Consider the following 24,775-nt stretch of genomic DNA (forward strand, 5'->3'; position numbering starts at 1 on the left):
TTCTCAAAGTGCGGCCCGCGGGCCAATGGCGGCCCTCGGAAATGTTTCTGGCGGCCCACGATAGTTAATGTGACACGCTGAAATGCATGCGTTATATTTGAATCCTCCATGGCTGTATCTAGTAAGAATTAGAATGGAATTTAAGAATGGTAAAACTGCGCCCCCTGGGTTGTCATTCCTAAATTATGAATGACAGCTTGTGGAAAGTTTGCTAGACTACTGGTTGCATGGCAACTAGGCATCTCGCGAGTTGCGGTAATTGGTTAGTACAATAAAGAAAGGATTTGTTTTGGAATTATTTTGTGTTCCGTTCTTTTCTTGGGCGGCCCTCAATCCAATATTGGGTACCTAAGTTGGCCCTCACTCATCAAAACTTTGAGAACCCCTGGGTTAGGGTTATGATACAATCTTGCCTGGCAGTGGCGACAGCTTCTAGATGAAGACGGTAAAGAGGAATAAAAAAGAGAGGAATAGAGAGGATGGAAACATGTATTTTGGACAGTATCTGCCAGAGTGCTTCTCTGAAATGCAAACCGAGGTGAGAGGGCGCAAAAAGCACTCGAAGCCCTTTAAAAGGTTTCTGTTGTGAGAGCGGTTCCCCCACCTGAGCGGCTTCATGTCTGTAAACATATCTGTAAACTTCCTATTGACGGTGCGTACGCCATAAGGGACGTTCTTTAAAGGAAAAATATATTTGTCATTTAATGTGTTTATAAGAGATGGCGTCAAAACTCTGTTTCCTGTGGTTTCCTGTGGAGAACGGTGTCGCCGTCTGACACACACACACACACACACACACACACACACACACACACACACACACACACACACACACACACACACACACACACACACACACACACACACACACACACACACACACACACACACACACACACACACACTTCTGAGTCCTCTTCTCCTTTTTGTGTTGATGTCCTATCTGTGGGAGGAGCCTCGAGGGAGTTGCAAAGGCTGTGGTCATCTTCACACCTCTGATGAAGGGCAGTCGCTGCACACATGATTTAGTGCATCACCTGGTGGACACTGATAAGAATGAGCACTGCATGATGGGAAACCACAACCCCCTGCATACACTATATACAGTCAGATGAACCTGCCGCTGCACGTGGCTGCATACAGAGACAGCTTTCCCTTTCTGGTTTGATTACTTTCACTCATTTGGATTTGTGCTGCTTTTACCACCAGTCAAAGTCCTAGTTTATTTTGACATCAGTCCAGATTATGACGATGATTCATCCTAATGAATCCATACTCCATAAATACGAGAAGCTTGTTCTTAAATCTATGCTATTTGTCAGGTTCAGAATATGATCTGGTTTGGATTGGGAGTCAGTCGTCACATGACATGGAGGCTAGTGGAAAGAAAGGAGATGAAATGATTTCCCAGCATATTTTATAAGATTAATTATTGGCACATTCATAATCAAAAAGTTATACAAATACAAATCTATTATCATTTTTAAAGCAAAATGTTCTCTAAATAATACTAATAATAAGCATGAGTGAATTAAAAGCAACATTGGTTTTGACAGTCAATAATTAAGAATGATTACACTGCTTGGATAAATACACAATTCTAATTGGTCAATTTTGATCGCCTGCTATTTCTCAATATTTCTCAATAGCAGACTGTTGCTAAGGTTGCTCTGATCACGGGACCAAGTGCAGTCATATCCATGCGCTGAAAGAAGTCCGGTCAATTTCATGCCAGCTTGAATTAAATGAACACTTCAGGTTAAGTTAGGACATGAGAAAACACCTTGGAGTACTTTCTGAATATTGATTTCTATATTAATAAAGAGCACACTTCTTTGCATCCTTGATGGCTAAACCGTCCCCAGAATATAGAAAAGAAAAAGAGATCAAGAGAAGGAAAGAGGTTAAACGACAGAGAGGGAGAGAAATCTGCAGAAGAAGACGGACAGGAAGTCAACAGAGGGAACACGGTCTGGGCTCTGGCCGTGTTTAAAGACTGGTTAATGTAAATAAATACGAACAGAAGACTCTGACAGTTACGGGACAGATACCTGGATCATAGCCATCATACGTTGCTGTTGTAACAAAAGTAGTATTGTCTTTCAGTCAAAATTAGGTAAATAAAATCCTGTTTAGCTCAAACTATTGTATATGTATTCATTATTTAGCCGAGTAATAAACATTTCAATTATTATGTAACACCGTTACTTCGAACATCCGTACTCTGAAGGCGGTAGTTAGCCTTTGCCCTCCCCCCCCTCTCCCTACCCCTCTGCTCTGTACCAACATCTAAAATCCATTAGCATCTTTCCACTTGTTTATCTGCAGACCAGAAGGCTCCAGAAGGCAGACAATGTTTTATGGTATTACGTTTGAAGTGTTTTTCTCATTTCGGCCACTTCTTGTTTGCCGGGGAAAGACCTCTGCTCTCTCCGATGCCAGCGAGCGGTGTGTTGCCGCGGTGCTGCAGCCTTATCTGTGCTCGAGGTCTCTACTTGAATGGGCTTTATTGATCTAAACAACATCAGGGGTTGCGGTGATGTTATTAAGGTAGAGATAACTTATGTGTAATTCCACTCCGACAATATATTAGCCTTTTATTGGTCTAAATAACTTTGCCTTTTCGACAGTAATGCACCAGTAAGTCACAGCGGCTCTTCATGTCGGCGGGATCTTAATAAAGCATTTCCTCTGGCCATCCTGCTGCGGAGAGAGTGAAACACGACAGGTTAAAAGGCATGCTGGGAAGTTTCCATGCCATCACTGTAAATTATCTCATTTGAATACATAAATAAAGCGATAAGAGAGCTGTGAACGAGAATGAGGTGGGGGGGGGGATTGGGTGGAAGTTTGTTACCAACATGTGTTGCAAGCTTTTTCTCAGTTTCACACGTGGAGGTGAGGAGGAACGCTGCAGGCTCCAAAATAAATCTGCAATGTGTGCAGCATCATGGAGGCAGAGCAGTGTCGTAACCACGTGGCTTAACACATGTTAATTGAGATAAACCAAGCAATTAATTAATAATTAGTTTTTTTTTAAGACACTGCTTGGGTTCTGATAACATGAGCAACTTTACATAATTGTTTGCCAGTTTATAGCATTAACAATTAAAGGGGCCCTATCATTTTCAGGTTGATATATGTATGTTGTGCCTCTCCTGGGACGTGTCTCCATGCTTTCATGTTCAACAAGCTCTTTATTTTTCTCATACTGCCTGTCTTTTCACCCTCTGTCTGAAACCAGAGCCCAGTCTGCTCTGATTGGTTAGCTGTTAGATTGGTTTTTTAAATATATTTATTTGACAGGGACAGTGCACATTAATTGACATTTCTGTAAATGCGCCAGAGTTAGCCAACAGGCTATTTTTCGTCTGTAGTCCCTGGACAGATGTTAAAAGTCATCCTAAAAACAAAAATTCACTTCAAATAACAGGTAAATACAATCAGTAAAACAACATTCAACAGAGATACTTATATTATGATAAAAGCATATATAAAAACTAAACTAAAATACAAGCATATACATACAAACTAAACTAAAATACATATTCACAAAGCAGACAGATACAGGTCAAGGCATATAAACAGATTGGTTGTTGTGATTGGTCAACCGCTTAGAGATGTCCCGCCCCTTAGCCTGTCACGTATAATGTGTTGGAGCGCTATCCAATAGAAGCGCGAGTGTTGCTTAGTGATGTCATGTCAGGGAAGTAAACAATGGAGTCCAATGGAGGCATTTCAGACAGAGGGGGGGGGGGGCTTTGGGATTTTGCTTTTGCAGACCATTGACATGCACTAAAACCGATATAGCACACTACCGGAAAGGGAAAACCCCAAAAAGCAGAGGGCCTCTTTAAAGGGAAATATCTAGCGCCTCGCACAGCCCCACTACAACAAATATGAATTGTCCCTTTAATACAGAAACATGTCAATAATAATACATAACCATGACAACATAGGTCACAAATCCAGCTTTTTCCTCAAGGTTTGTTTGAACATAGCAAAATGCGACGATGATTTAGCCACAACTCTAAGAGTTCAAATGTAAATGAAATAAAGGCATTTATTTCATTAGTGTTTTATTTCTTGTTAGATGTTCTTGAATGGTGCGTTGTGTGTCTGCAAACTTCTCAACGGACAGTTGCAATATTTCTTGCCTTCCAAGGGCAGCATATATCTAATATTTATACCAAATAACGAACCCATTTATCTGGAAGTGTATTTTCAAGGGGTGGGCAATGGGGGGGGGAGGGCTTCATAATTTGCAGCTATTTAAAGCCTCGGTTTTGGTAATGAATTATTTTGTCACCTCGACTGTGATGAGATTCATCTTTAATAACTGTAACAATTATTTTATTAAAAAGAGAAGCCACGCATTACGGCTATCTCGCCAAGGTCTCAAGCTGGAAGGGAATTCTCATTAAGAGCATTATATTACCCCCGGTGTGCTTTCAGCTGGATGTCCCGCTGAAATTACATTAGGTGTCAACAATGTTTGTGTTGGAAGTAAGCAGTCATATTTACAGAGGCTCGCGTTTTCATTTGCCGCCTGACACCGGGAGATGTATTAAAAAAGATACTAATGCTCTGTATCTGATTAAGTCACTTGGAGAGAAACTCCTCTAAAGTGTTGACTTTTAATATAAAGGCAAAAGCATGAATCTTTGTTCGATGAACTTTTGATTGCCCGAGATTATTCAGTGATTGATTTAGTTGGCTCAAAGCACTGTTGTCCCTTCCTCTTCTCATACTACACATCCAGACCCTTCCGAACGGCAAGCATCAGGTTGTTCGTGTCAAGATTGATTTATCCGTGTCTTTTCATCTACATCCTGTGTTCCTTCTGATGGTTAGCGTGGTGCGCTACGTTGTGTTATGCTAATGCTTTCAGGCCCGGGGTCGCTGCTAATGACACGGTTGTAATTGTTTGTCAGTGTGATAATGTGTGACTTCATATTTCCATGTGAAGTTGGACGTTTGATGAAGGGGGGATGTCGTCAGGAAGACAAAGTGCCGTCATTTGTCACCGGCTAAATGAGCTCCTCTTGGCTTTCAATGGCAATATAATATTCACACATCTCCTTTCCGTAGTTTTTGGGCTGTTGCCACGATGTCCACATCCTTCAGAGCATCAATGAGAGAGGTGTGCTCTGTGCTGACGTTTAGACATCTAACTGTATTTCACCGAAACACAGAAGTGAGAATACAGAGTGTGGTAACCTTTTATTCTTAGTGTTTGCGAGGAGTCGTCACTTCCTTAACATTTTCAAACCGTTTCATCATCTTCACAGCAGTGGTGTGAGTACATTAACTCAAGTACTGTACCAAAGTACACTTTCTTCATATACTGTGATACTTCAAGGCAAGGCAAGGCAAGTTTATTTATATAGCACTTTTCAACGCAAGGCAATTCAAAGTGCTTTACAAAAAATGAAAGACATTAAAGGTGGGGTAGGTAAGTTTGAGAAACCAGCTCGAGATACACTTTTTGTTATATTCCATGGAATGCTCTTAACATCCCGATAGCAATGAATATCTGAAGTGCTTTGACAACAAATCCATAACAAAATGTCATCTGGAGAAGCCGTAATACTGTAAAAAGTACATTCAATCCGATTGGATGGCCTACCTGCCTGTCAGTCTTCAATCAGGGCACAAACTTATCTCGTGCCCTCATTGGTCATGTGCTCGTTCGTGTGTGTTGGAGGAGGGGCTCTGAGAGGAAGTGGCAGATGTTCTCCGGTTGTGTATTTTCAAATTCTAGCGATCTCGAGCCGGTTTCTCAAACTTACCTACCCCACCTTTAAGCATTAAAAAAGAAAAGCTAATAAAATAAACATTAAAAGGAAAAATACATGGATACAAGTTACACTTGTTACAACTTCACATGAATATTTTGATTTCATGATACTTTGTACTTCTTGTCCACTACATTTTTACTCCACTACCATTAAAAGTGCCCCATTGTGCTCCTTTCCAGGTTCATATTTATATGTTGTGCCACAGTGTGACATGTCTACTTGAATTTGTCTCATCCTGCCTGTGCTGCAGCACCTCTTTTCACCCTCTGTCTGAAACCAGAGCCCAGTCTGCTCTGATTGGTAAAGGAAGGAATGAACACATTAACACATCAATAATAAAAAATCAAGAAATGTAAAATATGTGATTCTCAAAATAAGCCATTAGGGATAGCAAGTACTTCTACTTTTTGTATTTAAGTATATTTTGATGCCCATACTTGTGTACTTTTATGTAAGTAATATTGACTTTAAAGTATGTACTTCTTGCTCCTTTCTGAAAGAGAAGACTGTGTACACTGAGGATTTTAAATAGCTTCTGCATTTTGTAATATGACAAACTCACGAGGCACATAATTGCAGCCATTGTAGCAGAGGATTGGTGGCCTGCCTTCGTACTTTCCAAAGTCTTTGAAGTACTCGCCCCCCCCGGAACAGACTGCTTCTGATTAGTCTGATCCCATATTGTGGGGTGGGGGGGCAGATCCCTGCTAGTTAACAATGTAATGAGCTAAACAAGCCAAACATAGGAGAGGTATAGGGAACGGGTCTCCAGAGGGAGCTACTTATTGTCCCATTGCCCCTCTTGTGTTCCGTATCGATTCCCGTCTTCCTTCCTAACGCTGCGTCCTCTGTAGCACACGCAGGGCGGGGTAATCAGCTAAATTTAGCCTCTGCTTTCTTATTACTACCTGGGTGCTTAACACTGATATTTCTTCCCCCTCTTCAAGGACAAACGGTGTCGAAGGCAGATCCCGTGTGAAGTCCCCGAGCTCTCGCCGAGCAGCAGATCCCTTTTCAGTGCCAGCTGTTCTCTCAGATACACCCGGCCGTTCTGAAATTCTCTTAATATAATTCTGGGGGGGGGTGAGGCTCAGGAGAATTGTGCAAAACAAGCGTGCCAGCCAGGAGCACGTTGCATTTTTCATCAGCGGCCTCAACTCGCCGAGTTAGTGGGCAGCGCTCTCATTCATGAGCAGATGTTCAGCGCGGTTACACTCTGCAGTTAATGTGAACTTACTGGCCTCTCCGCCATTGGCTGCAAGGACGTTGGCAGCGACCTGGCATCTGAGAATTACTCCCAGTGAAAGACGCGGGGCCTGGAAAGCGCCGGCCTCTTTTAGCCACTTCCCGGCCCCGGGAGCTGCATCCCGGACAGGGGAAGGCTCTGACAGCCCATCCGTCTTGGATCGGACAGTGATGGAGCGCTTACCACTGTGTGCTCGGGGAATAGCGAGGAAATTCCTGAAGATAATGTCCACAAGTTAATTTCTAATGCCTTACTCAGCAGGTGCCTGTATGAGCGTTACATATAAGTACATGAAAGTACCATCCCCCGTTAGGTATAAACTAGTTTTACATGCAGAGGATTAACTCCAGTACCCTTGAAAGAGGAAATTCGTAGAAAGAAGGCACCTGTGCGGGGGTAACAGTTTGGCCCTGGTAGGTCTATAGCTGAAAGCAGCTGGTGCTGTGGTCAGTGTGTGTGAGTGTGTGTGTTTGAGTGTGTGTTTGAGGAGGAGGGGGGTGTATCCTCTCCACAGCCTGGCACTTCAGACATCTGCATGCCCAAGCTGCTCAGCCTGGGTTTGATGTGGCCATACAGATCTGTAATGGCTCCCTTCTAACTAAGCAAAACGCTTTTTGATTTAAAGTGCCATTAACTGGTCCGAGTGTGTACGTGACATCAGGTTTCGTAGGCGGCATGCCAATGATCGTGTGTGTGTGAAAGTCATCACAGTAAAGTTGTGCATATGGGACTCAAACAGTGGGAATGACAAGCTCTTGTTTCCTCCGCGCGTCTCATTTTCACTTTCTAATTGGTCGTTTTCAGGTTGGCTTTACGAGAGCAAAACTAATTAGTGTTTCTAAATTCAGCAGAAAAAAAAAAAGGAAGTCAGCCGGCTTGATTGTGCCGGTTTCCTCTCCTGTGTCAGGCGCTCGACAATAAAATAAGACTCTAATCATTTTCAAATTGCTCGTATTTTTGAAGCCCAAAGCTCAATGTCACTCCCGGTCTCCTGGCATTTTGTTTGGCAGGATCAGGGAGCGGCGGTTGCCCTCTCGCCTGTTGCCCTCTCGCCTGTTGCCCTCTCGCCTGTGTACTCTCTTTGTAATTCGTGGGAAGTTTGGACTTGGGGCCGGTGGAAAAAAAAAAAGAACAAAAAAAAGAAAAGCCCTGCGTGTTTTAGGTGGGGTTGTTTCTGCTTTGATTGGGAACGTCCTGCTGACGGGAGCAGCCGAGCAAGTTTACAGTAGCTGTGACATTGCTGTTACCTTTATTCAAAGCGCTCCGGCTGCAGCGAGCCCTCAGGAAGCAGCGCGGGCCCACACGGGCGGCCGGCGGCCCACAGGGAGGAGAGCGAGGCCCTGTTTGAGTTGGCAGACACCCCCCCTCTCGGATCACTTTTGCTGCCTCTGCAGAAAGGCCGGTAGCGGCGGCTCTGGCGTGGCGGCGGTGATTCTGGGGGCAGGATGGGCTTTTTCCACCTCTCCTCCCTCTCAGGAAACACATGTAGCTGTTTCTTCCCTCTGCGTTTGCAAACCAAGGCGTGAAGGTGAAGGGGCGTAGGGCAGTCGGGCATTGAGAGGCTGCCTTCAAAACAAAAGGCCCTTTAAGCATGGAGCTTCATTTATATTGGATACAACCAGTTTGCTGTTTTTTATTTTCCCATCAACTCAGAAGCCAGTAATTAAAGCACGCCTGATCTGAGGTCAGGGAGGAGCTTTGTTTAAATGCAATTAGTGCAAATTAATTTGGACCCAGTTACAGTTTTTGTGTCATTATTTGTTTAATCAAGGGAGTTCCCGTTTAAGATGCTAAATATGTATCCAAGCTATTTGAGTCTGCTTTAATGAACATTCATTTCAAAGTGACCTGTTTCGAGTCCCTTCACTATTGTGTGTGTGTGTGTGTGTGTGTGTGTGTGTGTGTGTGTGTGTGTGTGTGTGTGTGTGTGTGTGTGTGTGTGTGTGTGTGTGTGTGTGTGTGTGTGTGTGTGTGTGTGTGTGTGTGTGTGTGTGTGTGTGTGTGTGTGTGTGTGTGTGTGTGTGTGTGTGTGTGTGTGTGTGTGTGTGTGTGTGTGTGTGTGTGTGTGTGTGTGTGTGTGTGTGTGTGTGTGTGTGTGTGTGTGTGTGTGTGTGTACATTTATATTCTGAATGGAAGGGGCCAAATTTGGCTCATGTTCAGGTTTCACAGGTGTATCTGTTGTGTCTCTACTGGGACATGTCTCCACGCTTTAATGTTCAAAAGCTCTTCATTTGTCTCATCCTGCCTGTGCTGCAGCACCTCTTTTCACCCTCTGTCTGAAACCAGAGCCCAGTCTGCTCTGATTGCTTAGCGGGCCGGCTCAGCTTTGAGATGTCCCGCCCCTTAGTGTATTTCAATGTGTTGCCAATAGAAGTGTTTTATAGTGATGTCACTCAAAGTCCCAACATGATCCTTTTAAACAATGGGAACAATGGGAACAATGATCCCAGTGTTAATACCAGTCTCAATAATCCCACCAAGTTATATTGTTATCCAAACCAAACGGAATCTGTTGTGACTCCACTGATTGTGGCAGAATGTCTGTTTTGTCACCTTCAAATAATTTCCACTGTTTGTTTTCCCCCTCCTTCCTACCTACTCTCTTCTTCTTCTCTCCTCCTCCTCTTCCTCGCCGGTGCAGCGAGGAGACTCCAGTGGTGACGTCCTGTGGAGCCACAGATCAAAGTAAGTACTTCTGTGCTTGCCCGTACACAACCAACACGTGTATTAGCGTCAGTGCTTTCTAACTGGAACCGGTTTTTAAATGCCTTGGCAGAGAAGGGAATTGTATGGAAACTGTTGTGCCGCTAAACGATAAGGTTTTGCATAGCAACTGTTCCTGGTTTCCTGATGCAGTTTCATATTTACATCACTTTGAATGATGCTGAGGACAGTGAAGAGGTCAAGCGGTTGGAGTGTTGAGTTGCGAACCTGAAAACTATTGTGCAGAATCATGTCTGCATCCCCCTGGCTATCGGAGAAGTCATTACTCCTGGTGTGGTGTATAAACACGTCAAACACAAACAATGACCCCGGGCGGACTGCACACGGCAAAACAATTTCCAAGTCGGCCGTGTAGTGTAAACACGAAGCACGGACAACCTCCACGCAGCGACGGCTTCACCTTAAACCCGGTGTTTGTTTTATAGTCGACCTTGGTCCGATGCAGTCACCTCTCTTCAGGTCCACGTAGCTGACATTCAGGTGGAGGCTCTCGTGGAGCTCACTGAAGGGCTGCCATGGTGTGCTTCGATGGAGGCTGTGGATCTTTGCTCTTCAGAAATATGTTGTCCTTTGAAAAAACATTTTTAAATTTCTTTTTGCAGAGCCTCAAAAAGCTTAAGACCCTCTTAAAAGCCAAACTAACAGATATTGTACTTACTTTTTCTTATTAACACAGTATAGCAAAGTGTAGAAATACTAGTCACAGTTGTAAGTCCTGCACTTAAGTACAAAGCATAGTGAAAGTGTTCTCACAGCTACATGACTATGCATCACAACATGGTGTACTGTGTTTTCACAAAGACTCTATTCGTGGATACTACTATGTAGATATTTCAAAAATGATAAATAAAGAATATTTGTCTAATTTCAAGAATTAAGCAGCAAAGTGAAATAAAAATAAAGGGAATACAATAAATCAATATTTCCATTTAAATACGTAGACCAGTTTGTTTGAGTTGTGATGTAAAAAGTGATTCAAACACAAAATCTGCTATCTTTAAATGATTCAGTGTTCTCATCATCTTCTGAGAAAGGTGACACCGCGGGGTCTGAAAAAGTATTACAAGTTGATAAATCAATGCAGCGAAAATTAAGGCTATTAAAAAGTATTAAAGGGCATTTCCCAAGGTGTTACATTTTGTAGCTTGTTTTCAGTAAGTATATGAATGGTCCAGAGAGGTTGTGTTCTCCCGTCTGCCTGAATGTAGTCATGGCGTAGGTGTGTCGTGAGATTCTGTGGAGTTTATTGATGGCATCCCGTTGGGTCTGACGTCATCTGAACAGGACATCGCACGCTCACTGCTTGATAGCGCGAACGTCCGTTTACGCCGGTTGCTAAGCAACATCGTTATGGGGAAATGCAAGTTAGCGTCCAAATGGTTGGAAGATAAGGAGGAAGGACACTCAATACTGTATATAGTGAATGTGAGGTGAAGTGTGTCGCCAAGGTAACCGGTTAGAACTCAAAGTGGCGATGAGGCCTTAAAGTGTACGGAAAGGGTCTTAAAGAAGGTCTTACATGTGACTTCAGGGTTCCTGCGTGAGTTAGTTGGTGCAAGTTATTGTCGATGGAGGAGACATCTTTGAATATGCACACTTCTCAAAACACAAGTCTTTCCAGATAAGAGTCTTAAGAGTCGATACATTCATAACTTAAAGTATTGAATCAATGCCGGGTCTCAAGTACAAAGAGTACTAATGATGCAGAATAGCCCATATTAGAAAAACATATATCATTTCAATAGATTGTAATTATTGATGCAGTAATGTGCACATGTTGCAGCTGGTGAGTGTGAAGCTGATTTTGATGAATTCATACTGTAAGTATTTTATATATAATTTACCATGCTGCTATAACAACTTGTGTATTCCCCTTTGGTACCAATAAAGCCTCATTTATTTAGATTTAAATATGGATAAATAAGAATATATATATATAAGTAACTGATATTAATACATTTAGAGGTGAGAAGTGTAACATCTGCCTCTGAGATCGAGTGGACTAGAAGAATAAAGTAGCCAATTAGTCAAGTTTACCGCAAGTACAGTACATATACAAATGTATTTAATTACTTTACACCACCGCTTACAAATACATGCATTTAAAGAGAGAAAGGACCGGCGATTTCTTCCAAAAACAACCCAAAGTCCTTGATGTTCAAACTGAAATGTTGTTGTACAGCGAGAGTAAACACTGCTCTGCTGGGGCGTATATTTCCTGTATGCATGGAGCGATGAATATGCATATTCCTGCTCCACAGACTCCTCTCTGAGCCGGGGGGTGACTGTAGGGCGATGTGAACCCGTGGTTTTAATAAAGCCCAGCTGCCGAATGATCAAATAGTGTCTCTAATTAAGGCCTGCGTGTACACCCGCGTAAAATTCTCCCTGGAATGCTAACAACCTGTGATATTTCCAGAGGAATTTGCCGCGCAGGTCTCAGAGAAGAGAGGAGGTGGAGGTGGAGGTGGTGGATAGGAGGGTGAGTGGAGTGTTTTGGGCGGGAGGCGGGGCAGTGCTCATGTGGCAAGCCAACATGTTGTTCACATCCGTGTCAGATTGAGGCTAATGAAGGCCAGGCGGATCCTTGGATGCGAGCCTTAAGTAAATGATCCCTCTTTGAATATATTAGAGCCCCATAGCAGCGCCGCGCACACCCCCCTCCCTAAAGTCTTGCCGTGTTCTTGGGGTCTGACGAGGCCGGTCAGAGCCGCTGTCACGGTGCGCCATCTTTCCGAATGTACCATCCATTGCAGCAGCATTGTTACATTGGAGCTACACACGCTAACGCTAGCAGGCTTCTGCAACACAGTTTGGTCGTGAATGGAAAGTACGAGTGTCTGTCATTTGACAATGTAAATGAGCCGCCAAAAAGGAAACATCCCCCGCCCCCTTAAGAGGGATCGCATTTACATAACAGGCCGGGGTTTGGCACTCGTGCAAATTGATCAAACCTCAGTTGTCTCGTTTTTTATTTAAGATTATTTTTTGGCCACCTGTATTTTTATTATAGAGACAGAAGGGGGGGGGGGGGCAGAGGGGATGACATACGAAATGGTCCCCAGGTTGGAATCAAACCCTGGTCTGCCTCAATGCAATTGTGCCATTTTGTTGTTATTTTGAGTTGTATTAGATTGAGATAAGTATACAGAAACATATTTAGAAATGACAAGCTAATAAACATTTTACAGTGGAATAAAAAAAAAAAAAAATAGACAGAACTTTTTCACTTCAATTTATCGCCACACTGGCGCTTTGCATGTAAATGAATCCTAAACGTGTAATTACGAGGCACTTTTGAATATTGATTGGACAGACAAGGACATAGAAATGAAGCACTCGTGAATGCACCCCCCCCACCTCTTTCTAAGCTACTGTAACATCCCATTAATAAATACCTTTCTGGCTCTTTAGTGCCGGGCTTGCCTTGAGTGAAACAATGTCGTTTGATTTTCTGCTGATATGGCATGTGTACTTCATAGATGGATGGATGGGATGGATCCAATTAGCCATGGTCATTGCTCGTGTATTTAAGCTGACAGCGGGAGTCTAGCACAGAATACCCTTTATTCTGGTAGTTTTGTGAGATGCTCTCGCGAAGGGGCTTTAAAAGCCCATAAAGAGCACATTGTGAAGAAAGCACCTTAGATGGAGATTTGATTTACAGCCGGGGCAAACTTTCTCAATTAGACATAGGAGGGAAATAATTGATTTTCAGTCGGCGGCGTACGATGATGGGGGATAATAAAGTGACCGAGATCCAAAACCTTTTTCTTTTCACTTATTATACACAATCAACACTTCAATTACGTCTGACTTTCACTTAAGATTGCACACTGGGTTCATTAGCATATAATGCATGTTTTAATACGGAGCACTCACATTCTGCACAGCATGCATTTGCAGCAGGAATCCATCAAACTAATTCTCTAGATATATCCCAATATCACACATTACACATTTGTCTCTGGGGGCTTCACAGTGTGTAGTATACCCTCTGTCTGGGGGCGACTGTGGCTGCGAGGGAGTGCGGTCGTCTTTCAACAAGAAGGGTTCGATCCCAGCCCACGCAGTCAACATGTGGAGTTGCTCCCGATGGCACGGCCAACGGTGTGTGCATGTTAGGTCCTAGAGTAAGGTGCACTGCTATAGAAAATAATTGTTGTTATCCCGACAATAGCAACAACTTACAGACATACATAAACAAAAAGACAAAATGCAAAACATGACACACCAGACAAACCACATAGGCCTACAGTCTGTTCAGTAAAATTCAAGCAATGCACACAATCATTACAATTTGAGACAGTCGAGAAAATCAGTTTCATCAATATCAGTTTCATTAATAACAAATCCAGACCAGCTGAAAGTGAGATGATAATGCATTTTTAAACATGCCCAATGATGCAAGAGATCTAATAGCAGCAGGTATGTAAGTCCAGTCCATGTGTCCTTATAGAATAGAATTGGAGGATGGAGCCCTCTTTATTTGTCACACATACACGCAGCACCCACAGTGACATTTGACCTCTGCATTTAACCCGTCCTAGGAGCAGTGCACGAGGAATAACTCCCGAAGAAACCCCACAATTAATGGAGAAAATAAAAAACTGATTGAGAGGAGGGACCTCTTCCAGGAAGGACAGGCGTGCAATCAATATTGTGTGAATAGTTTAAAAGGATAATAAAATTACTACATAGACGATCCAAATGTATAAAATGAAGGATCCAGGAATACAAAAAAAAAAACGTGAGTGTTGAAGCAGGACCGGGGCAACCTTAAATACTGGCAAACGGCCAGACTCAAAAACTCCAGGTTTGATCCCCGGATGCTGATTGGCTGAGTGACATGAGTTATTGGACATGAGTGCATACAGAAAGAGAAAGAGAAGAAGAAAGGTGAGGAAAGACTCCCAATAGTCCGAGCCTTTAGAAGCATAACTAGGGGTTGGTTCGAGGTAAGCCTGAGCCAGCCCTAATTATTAGCTTCATCAAACATAAAGGTCTTCAGACGGCTGTTCATGTGGAGAAGGTGTCTGCCTCCCGAAACACAAACCGAAAGCTGGTTCCAAAGAAGAGGAACTTGAAGGCTGAAGGCTCTGGCTCCTATTGTACTTTTTAAGAACAACTCATAACCTTACATCGTTGCAGCAAAATGCCCTAGTGGCGCAATATGGGAAGGCATTTTAGGCAGAGGGGGAGGGGAAGAGAGACAGTGGGGGTGTTTCTCAATGTCGAGGAAGGATGCTCCAGAGCCACTATTTCAAGCATACTACGTCATCGAGTGCTGCCGAAGTACTGTTCCAATGTCAAGCATACTTGGAATTCTACCGAGCCCGGCGTACTTCGTTTGGAGAAATGTCGAGGCTGCACATGTGTAGACTCCGCGGTCTTAAAATACCCACAATGCTTTGCGCACGGACCAATTTTCTGGCGGAAAATGTAAGGCGGGGCCTCTCATGTGACGCACACCTGTACACTTCGTCGCCTGTTCCACTCTTCGTTTTCCGAATGCCAGGAAGGATTCTTGCCTCGCTTCTGAAGCTCAGGAAGACATGTGCTACCAAGCAAGCGTACTCGACACTGAGAAACGCCCTCCCTCTGGCGTGAGCTTTGGGATTGTACCCTTCGCTGACCATATGAATGCACTAAAACTAATGCAACCCACTACAGGAAAGGGGAACCCCCCAAAAGCCCCTTTAAGCTCGGACAGTGCCAGAGTCCACGAGGGGCTTGTAAGCTACAAGGCAAATCTGATTTGACACGCTCTATTGGCAGACGATGCCTCTTTAACACAGAGCGCTTACAGTCTGCACAGGTGCTCGCTGTGTCTCGTGCCCCCCTGACCTCCCACACGATGCGTACCACGCTGCCCTGTTTGTAAACACGGACAGAAGGACGAGCAGCACATTCCCCGCGGTCGCGCTCGGCTCCTCTGGCACGACGCGACGGGCAACAGATGTGTCACGCGGGCTGAAATCAAAACAGCCGTCCGGAGTGGGCGCCGTGAACACCATCAGACGTGGTTTAGCTGCTGGCGGGCGAGGCGAGGAGCGTCTGAGCGGCTCCCAGCTTCCTGTCTGTGCGCCGCTTTGACACTCCTAGTCACTTTGTCATCGGGGCGCTGGCTGCTGCTCTGATCACGGCACACGCAGCATTCAAAGAGCGTCATATCAGTCGGGTGACAGGTAGGCTCCCAACGAGACAACAGCCAGAGGGGATGTCCTCTTCAATCCACGCTGTGAGAGCAACGCGCAGACACAAAATCACAGCACTTGACATCATTCTGAATGCTCTTTGAGTTGTCAGTTTTCAGCTCTGAAAATAAGTTTCAGAACACTCTCCATGAAGCCGGAGTCTACAATGCATTTTAAACACATGACTTAAGGACGAATACATTTAGTTAGTTTAGTTTATTATTATTTTTTTTATTTTTTTTTTTTATTATTATTATTTTTTTTTTTTTTTTTTTCGAGCGTGTAAAACCAAAGAAAATACAAATGAAACAAAAGATGATACAGACATGATACAGTACTATACAAATGAATGCAATAACTAAACGAAATATAAATAATAATTGAATAATCTGTAGTAACATTGTCATTCCTTTAGCTTTGTATAATAAAGCAAGTTGCTGTTCATTATCACATTACACATGAATCATAACAGACAGTGCCGTTAATAATGGCTGATAAGGTCACATATCATAATACTTTATTATTGTTACTTAGTTTTTTTAAAGGACTATAGTGTTATATTTCCCATATTTGTCAACATTAGCGTTTTTTTCTAATGCATTATAATGTAGTTATAAGTTATTCTTCGTTGTTATTTGGTGCTTTAAGAGAAGCTTTGACTTTCCTGAGGTACAGGTCGTTAAAATTACAAGCTTGTTATAAGTCAGGCTTACTGTATTACATTTCAAAGGCTTACAATTCATGCGTTAAAGAAAGGTCTTAGTTGATGTTAAAATATTAAAACTTAAAACTTCTAAAGCATAAGAAGTTAAATTTGATGAATCCCTTTACTCAGACCTTGTAAAAAATAATTGGCAACATATAACCAACTATGCATCGTCTGTTAATGCAAAGCAGCTCAGGATGGCAAAGAAATGTGCATTCCAATGGTTGTACATTTTATTTTGGGTGGCGTTTGTAAAAAAGGACTTAAGGAGTCCTGTAAAGTAACCTTATTTGCTTTAAGTGAAAGTGAAAAAAAGTCATTAAATACATCTAAAAATGTATAAAGTTATGAAGTATTTTAGTTCTTGGCCTCATAAGTCCTTATTAAGTGCTTTAAAACATGTATAATCTATAATTATAATTGAATGTGTAAAAAGGCATTATGTAAATGTGTGAGTAGCTACATACACACATGGCACTATAAACAGATTACAACACACAATTAGTGTATTTATAGGCCATAATACGCATGCGATTAAAAGAAAGTGTTGCTGAACGTTTGATTAAAGTCATTTTCAGAGGCCTGTGTCGACGCAAGTCCTTTCCTAATGTCCACTTGATGCAACCGGCTTGTTGTGTTTGCCGGCAGCAGCAGCAGTGAAAGTGCAGCAGGCGTTAGCGTTACGCAGGGAACGTGTTAATGATATTCCCAGCAGCTTAATCTGCCTATTGCCACGGCCCCGTAAGCAAACAGAGCGTCCGCATGCTGATCCGCGGGGGGAGAAACTGGAATCCATCACCAGAACAAGTGAATGGATGAAGGTGTAGCAACAGCTGCTTGACTGATCACACAGCACACACACACCGTCACCCCACATCTGTTTACCACTCCGACTCAGCCACACGAGTGTTTATATCCACGGCAGTAATTGAGCTATTTTCCAGAGGGCAGCTGTGACCCACACCAAGTTATATCCCAACTTCCCATTAAAGCGTGGGGGGAAGTTTTCACCGATAGTAATCACGCCCAGCAACACTGCTATGTAAATACGGCTTATCAGCGTTTCCAATTTGGTTAAGTGACATGTACGTGGGTGATTCACACACTCAGCTCCGTGGCTCTGACACAGGTTACGTGCAGTAGTCGTTTGTAACATAGGTAACTAAGTATGCATGAAGGCAGGACGTAATCAGAAAACATGATGGCGTGTCAAACCAATATTGTGTCTAAAAAAAAAAAAAAAAGATTCAAATATGCGAACAGTCTTCAATTTGCCACGTGGGCAACGTAACTGTCCGTGTGTGCAGCATATGGAAATCGCAATGGGGATATCTCGATCTCAAACGCACCATTTAAATATTCAAATGTTAACCAAACAATATAATGCATTCTGGGTTTTAGTATTTGCGTACAACTCGTTTGCTGTTTGCTGCTGGGCTGATACGAGGGAGAGGGGGGGATGTGGAGCGCACAAACAAAGCCTTTGTCTGCCGCTCATGGGAAAATAACATCTGATATCGGTATTCACTTTTTACGTCCACTCTTTAAAACACAAACCATGGTACTCCATACAACCAATCGCCCCTTGCGGGATTAATAAAGTTGTTATTGATTGATATTAGATTAAACTGATCTTCTTATCCATTAATATAACCGACTACCTGTCCTGTTATCAAATCAAATCAAGTTTTATTTATATAGCACATTTATAAACGATTTTTGGTCGAGCCAAAGTGCTGTACATAAAATAAAAATAGCCTACAGTAGAGACAGCTAATACAACAGCACAGATTGGTCAGAATATCAGTATGAGAAAAACGACACCCTCTGTCCTTAGACCCTCTGTCCTTAGACCCTCTGTCCTTAGACCCTCACATCGTACAAGGGGAAACTTCCAGAGAAAACCCACAGTTTAAGGGAACATGGGAGAAACCTCAGGGAGAGCAACAGAGGAGGGATCCCTCTCCCAGGACGGACAGACGTGCAATAGATGCCGTGTGTGAATCGAAGAGATAATACATTTTACAGCATATAGACCGAATGTTAGGAAATGCATGTGTCTGTAATGAGAAGATGAATCCACGAGGATGTCAGCTACAATCCTGTGGAAGCCATCAGGGAAGCAGCATGACGAGACCCAAGGCAGGACCGCAGAGACAGGTTCAGCCACGACCCGAAGTCCACCACTTAATCCAGAACTCAGGATAGAGGATCCAGGACACGGGACTACAGCAAGAGGATCAGCCTCGACTCCGGATCCCGGCGTAGATATAGATACAAACCAAGAAGAAAGATGTGGCTGGTTAATCGGAACAAGAGAAGACACAGACAGAGAGGGGGAAGGTCATTGGATAAAAGTTATTCTTGATGACCCTCTAGAAAGATCTCATGAACTTCCCCACTCGATCTATCAAGACCCGAGCAGCTCTATTAGATATAGGATAAGAAACAGAGATAGGGAGCACAACAACTAGGTATGAAGGAAAAAAGAGCAGCAGAAAGAACAGGAGTGGGAGATATTGACATTACACATTATTTCATATATGTTTTATTAATAGTAGCTGCAGGGGACAAACGGAAGAGAATACATCTGTTAATAGACCGGCCGATGGAGCATCTGCCTAGTGTGCACACGCAACTGACACTTTGTTTAGGTAAAGATCACCCAACGCACTCATTTAGGAATGGAACAGCCTTTGTTTTTGACATTGACAAAACAATAACGTCCATCCGCAATTTTCTTTAATTTTAGGAAAGAGGTTCAGATTTTAATGAGTTTCTTCACATGTTTTGTTTTCCTCGTTGCAACCAGCTATTGGAAACTAATTCAAACGGACGGTTAAGCAGCTCAGAAGGTTGACAACGTTATTGCACCTTTTGTTGATTTAGGAGAACTGTTTTCACATGTGGTGTTTTATTCGTGCAGTCAACTATTTTACACGACAATCAAAGTCAAGGTAAAGCAGCTCACAGCGTGGCTATGTAATGGACTTTAGTTGATACAGTAGAGCAAAGTCACATGGCTTTCTTAACCTACATATTCAAATGAGGGATAAACTGGACAACACAGATTGAATATTGGACACTGGAGACAATCGACACATCACACGTAGTGGTGGAATCAGATTGAGCAACAGGGAAACTAAAGGAGCAAACTAGTCAATAGAAACAAGGTGCTCCAGGATACGTAGGTACAGCTCTTATCCTAAACAACAACATTTGAAAACGTATATGGAATATAATTAAATTGGATTCTTAGCTTTGGCGAATCAGAATAAAAGGGATATGGGGTTATCCAGGGATTATACAATTTACATTTGGACCCATTAACTGATTTTAGTGCTTAAGTGCGTCCTGATGCGAAGTGTAGTAAAATGCACTAAGGCTGAGTGTGGAATATCGGACACTTCTTACACTCGATGATCGCCATTTTGGCTACAGGTTACACATCGCTTGCTAAGCTCAGCATTAAACAAATACAAGTGATACATGTGGGTTTTGTTTGTGTCACTCTTTGAGCAGGGTTATTGTACAGGGTTAGTTGAGCAGTCGCAAAAGATTTGGTACCATGAACAATCGTTGCTAGCTGGACGCGGCGATCATCATTTCCGGTGAAGTGTTAACGGTGTACGACATGAAAGTTTAGTAAGAGAAGTGTTCGAATGGAGACACATCATTAGTATGGAGTCCTGACTGAGAAGACGGACACAGAGGGATGGTGACAGTGTCAGAGTTAAAGAAAAGGATCGCCACCATCGACACACACACTGTAATGAAGTCATGGAATCTGCCATTTTTAATTCTACATGCTGTGCAATAACAGCCCCCAGTAATGAATAATTTACGGGATAAGGGAGGCCGATACTTGACGCCTTTTCACTTTGTGTTTAAATTTAGCCGGTGTCATTGTCCAGCGGTGTGATTAATAGTTTATCAGTCTCGACTATACATCTCCATGAAATATCTCTTTCCATCTGTCATTAAATTGCAGATGGAAATTGGTTAGATTTTCACTCAGGCAAAAGCTTGGACCACAAAAAAAGGAACATTTTGAAAAGGAAATAGCCATCAAGATGTACTCGCATGCCGGTAAGGCTGTGAACCCAATATTAGGGATGCCAGCGATTATTCGATTATTCGAATATTCGCTACAGTCTCCATAATCGAATATTATTTTTAAAAATCGATTTTATTTATATATTTTTTTTTTTTACGTCGTTTTTTTTTTTTTTTCTGGCTTAGTTTCAACCAAAATATATATATATATATATATATATGCTAGGGGGGGGGGGTCGGTCGAATAATCGATTATTATTCGCCAGGGCTGCCGAATAATCGATTTTGATCATGGTCAGTTTCTGGCAACCCTACCCAATATAGGACATCATTTGTGGAATAAGTCTGCAGACAATGACTTTTTGTAGAAAAGTGAATTGAGACCTCATACAAGGCGCAGCATGCATCCTAAATGTGGTTTTAAATAACCCTGAGATGTGCAGCAGTGAAAGAGAGGGGCCGACTGCAAGGGGGTTGACCAGCGAGCCAGAGATTGGCTTCCCTGTCAAATAAAGATTAGGCATTTATTTCACCGTCTAATCCCTGAAAATCTCTCTTGGAGGAACCTTGGCAGTCCCGGGCATTTTTCAAAGTGCAGAGGCTTCTCAGTCTGCATGTCTGTCTTATCTCTGAATGTACACACGTAGATACAGCAACCTGGTTAGTGCATTTAAGTCAAACCAGTTTCAAGTGAAACAAGCAGGTACTTGTAAGCCTAGCATGTCTACTTTTAATTCAGTCAACGTAGACATGCTAGGCTCCTTAACTCCTCAATTCAAAAGGTTACTTAAGTAGAAGTACACAAGTTTAGAGTGGTACAGAAATTAGTCTTGGACAATAGTAAGCTTTTGACCACATGTCGAACTCCAAGGAGCTTTACTGGCATGGGAATATAACAAAAGTCAACGTTCTGTGGTTAGGTGCCTGATATAATGCCTGGAGCTTTTACGTTTGTGGAAAAAGACAGTTGCTCACAACTTAAGTAAATAAAACGTCATCACGCCAAACACGAGACCGCCTTTATCTTAGCGGTGGAACCCATGCAAACAGGATGTAGTTCGTTTATAGCCTAACGTTATATGTGCTGGTCTATTTAAGGGTTAAATACAACATAACTAGTAATTATGAGTTTTACATGAATGTAGTGCAGTATAGGGTACGCTATATGCTCTTGAAAGGTTATAGAAGTAGCATACAAACAGGGAAAATAAATTACAAGCATGTCAAAATACTACTTAAGTATGGCTTTTGAATACATGTGTTTAGTTACCACTGGCTGCATGTTATAGCTGTTATTTAATTTAGCTAACTTGTACTATTACTTCTTTGGCTTCATTTTCTCACACGTCTCCAGTTTCCTTTTCCCCTCCCTCAAATATGCTGAACATTCTTTTTATTGAATAATTAATGCGTATATTGAATTATTGAAGGAAGATAATTTCTGATCAGATTAATATTAACTTCCCATTAAATATGAATGGCCAATGTTAAAAACGATGAACATACGGAACTATTAATATAATCAAAAACAGGCGCATTGGTGTGAAGTGGCGTGGAGTCAAAAGTCTTCGGACTGCTCCGACCCCTTTTTGAAATGAAGCTTCCCTCGAGGTGGGTGAATATGACTTTGTACTCTAACTCGGATAATGTCATCGGCCCTTCTCTCCCTACGGCGGACGCTGTGTCAGAGGTCGAAGGTTACCAGCACTTGTCTGCAGGTACCTTTGTCCCCTTGTCCACACATGACCTGATCTTTGGCCACGGGAAAATGTGTTGCCTGTAATATTAGTCTGGGTGCTCTATGATTGGCCGAGCTCCACTGTAGCACCCCCCCCCCCCCCCCCCCCTTAACTCAAATAAACTGCCGTCTGCTTTACCTTAAATGTCTTCACAAAAGGTGGCGCAAAGTAAATCGAGCGAGCCTCAGCCCTTTTGTCAGTTTTGATTAAAACTTAAAAATTAACGATATTCAGCAAAAAGATTTGATATATCATTCGCCGCCCTTTTGGTCGGTCGTTATCCCGATTGTATTCATAAAATATGGAAATCAGACACAAAATAAACCATTATTGAAACACAATGGCGAGCACCTAGAAAATATGGCTACATTGATTATGTTTTAAATGCTAATCCCAGTGAAGAACATAATAACGAAGACATGAAAGGCTCTCTATTCACAATCTGATAGCCAGGGAGAAGCAAATTATTTCAAATATTTGATATTTAAATTATTTTCCAAATGAACAGAGACGTGAGTGGAGGCGAGTAGTTTCCCCTGGTGATCCTTGGGGCTTCTTTGTTTCCTTGGTGTGTCTCCAGCTCATTAATGTTCTAAGCATGTGAGAGAACCAGACCATACTCCATAACCCATCGCCGGGTGACACCTCGGGCCCAACACACACACACACACACACACACACACACACACACACACACACACACACACACACACACACACACACACACACACACACACACACACACACACACACACACACACACACACACACACACACACACACACACACACACACACACACACACACACACACACACACACACACACACACACACACACACACACACACACACACACACACACACACAAATCCCTGAGCCGTTTAAAGTCCACTGGCTCTTTCAGGAAGTGACGGTCGCAGAGCTGCCCTGATTAAAATGACAATAGTCTAATTAACTCGACCTCAGTCTCAGTGCACTAAAACGGCTGATGGCTCGCCAGTTCCTGTTTGAAAGCCCTTTGTCTCCTCATCGACCAAAAATATGACTTATTTTTCGCCCCCCTCCCCCCCCCCCCAGCAAAACGCCTCAACCCCATTTGATTTGCTAATGGCAATTATTTTCTCATAAGCTAATTAAATCTAGCTAAAGTTTCCATTCTCTCCAGTAGAAATCCTTATTGGCCATTCTCCTGGGAGTCATTGTTTAGGGTACGTTATCACAAGCACCTTCGAGCGACGGTTAGTCATTTAGATTGTATACATTCCCAAAGTGGTGTTTTTATTTCAAGCATCTTCAATCGTAGTCGTTTGCCACTTCAGTCATCTGTATGGTTGAGTTGCCCTTTTCATATCAGCGGCTATCAGTCGGGTCAAACGGGCAGTTGGAAATAGAGCAAAGGAGTTTACATTATGGCATTCAATGGACACAATTAGAAAAGGAGACTTCTCTTGTGCCCCCGTGATGCCTTTTGCGTCACTTGATGGACTCATCTAAAGTGCAGAGGAGGGGAGAAAAGAACAACAACATAAAAAAGAAGAACTTTAATGACCGAAGAAGAAACTGCTTTTTGTTCTATTATCCTTCAGTCGGTGATTAAGGTCTATAGGGAGATAATTACGCTTTGGTCTGGAGTTAATGAAACGAAAACGTCTCTTTTCTTGTGAAAAAAGGAAGGGCAGAGCTTTTGTACTGCTATCTTGAGACATCTCCCACCCTTGACAAGTCACACAGAGAATTGGTTTTGTTTTAAGGTTGCAACCCCTCCCCCCCCCTCCCTCCCTGCTGCCTGGCTGTCAGTCTGCAGCTGATATGAGGGATCTGTGAATGAAGCCAGAGTCAATGAGGTCTGTTGCATCTGCCTGGCTGTCTGTGAGCATTGGGGCCGGCTGGGAAACATCAAGCGAGCACATCACAACAGGTCATCTGGGATATGGGCTGATTAGAATAAAAGAACAGAAAACCAGAACTGACGTCCATCTTCTTCAGTCTTCCCGCTTCACTTTGTTGTGTTAGTCTACACTCACGGCAACAAGCATGTGTTGGACTTCAGATGACCCCTGCTTTGCCGGACATACCAGGAATGCAGGGTGCCATTTATTACTCTGACAACTTTATGTGTTTTTTTTAAGGGTTTATGAGGAGTGGTTGAAAAATGTGTCTGAATCTATAGAAGTCTGAGAAAATGAAAATACTTCTCACGTGACTTATTACGACGTTTGACTTTTGGGTTTATGGCCTCAATCGATAGTTTCAACTATAACTGAATACAGCATGAAGTAGTTTTGTCAAATTTGGCTCCATTTA

The 24,775-nt window shown here is 42.7% G+C and overlaps 1 protein-coding gene across 9 annotated transcripts in view; it reads left to right on the plus strand.

Moving 5' to 3' along the window:
• Positions 1 to 24,775, plus strand: part of foxp1b (forkhead box P1b) — a 200,736-nt gene that overhangs the window by 37,360 nt on the left and 138,601 nt on the right. For 8 of the 9 annotated variants that reach the window (XM_071203045.1, XM_034082450.2, XM_034082453.2 and 5 more), the window contains one exon: positions 9,690 to 9,733. The exons of the other annotated variant lie outside the window; for it this stretch is intronic. The gene's annotated coding sequence lies outside the window, so the exon portion shown is untranslated. The remainder of the gene's footprint in view (positions 1 to 9,689; positions 9,734 to 24,775) is intronic. 9 annotated transcript variants of the gene reach the window in all.

Source organism: Pseudochaenichthys georgianus, chromosome 5 (genome assembly GCF_902827115.2).
Source record: "Pseudochaenichthys georgianus chromosome 5, fPseGeo1.2, whole genome shotgun sequence".
Classification (NCBI taxonomy): Eukaryota; Metazoa; Chordata; class Actinopteri; order Perciformes; family Channichthyidae; genus Pseudochaenichthys; species Pseudochaenichthys georgianus.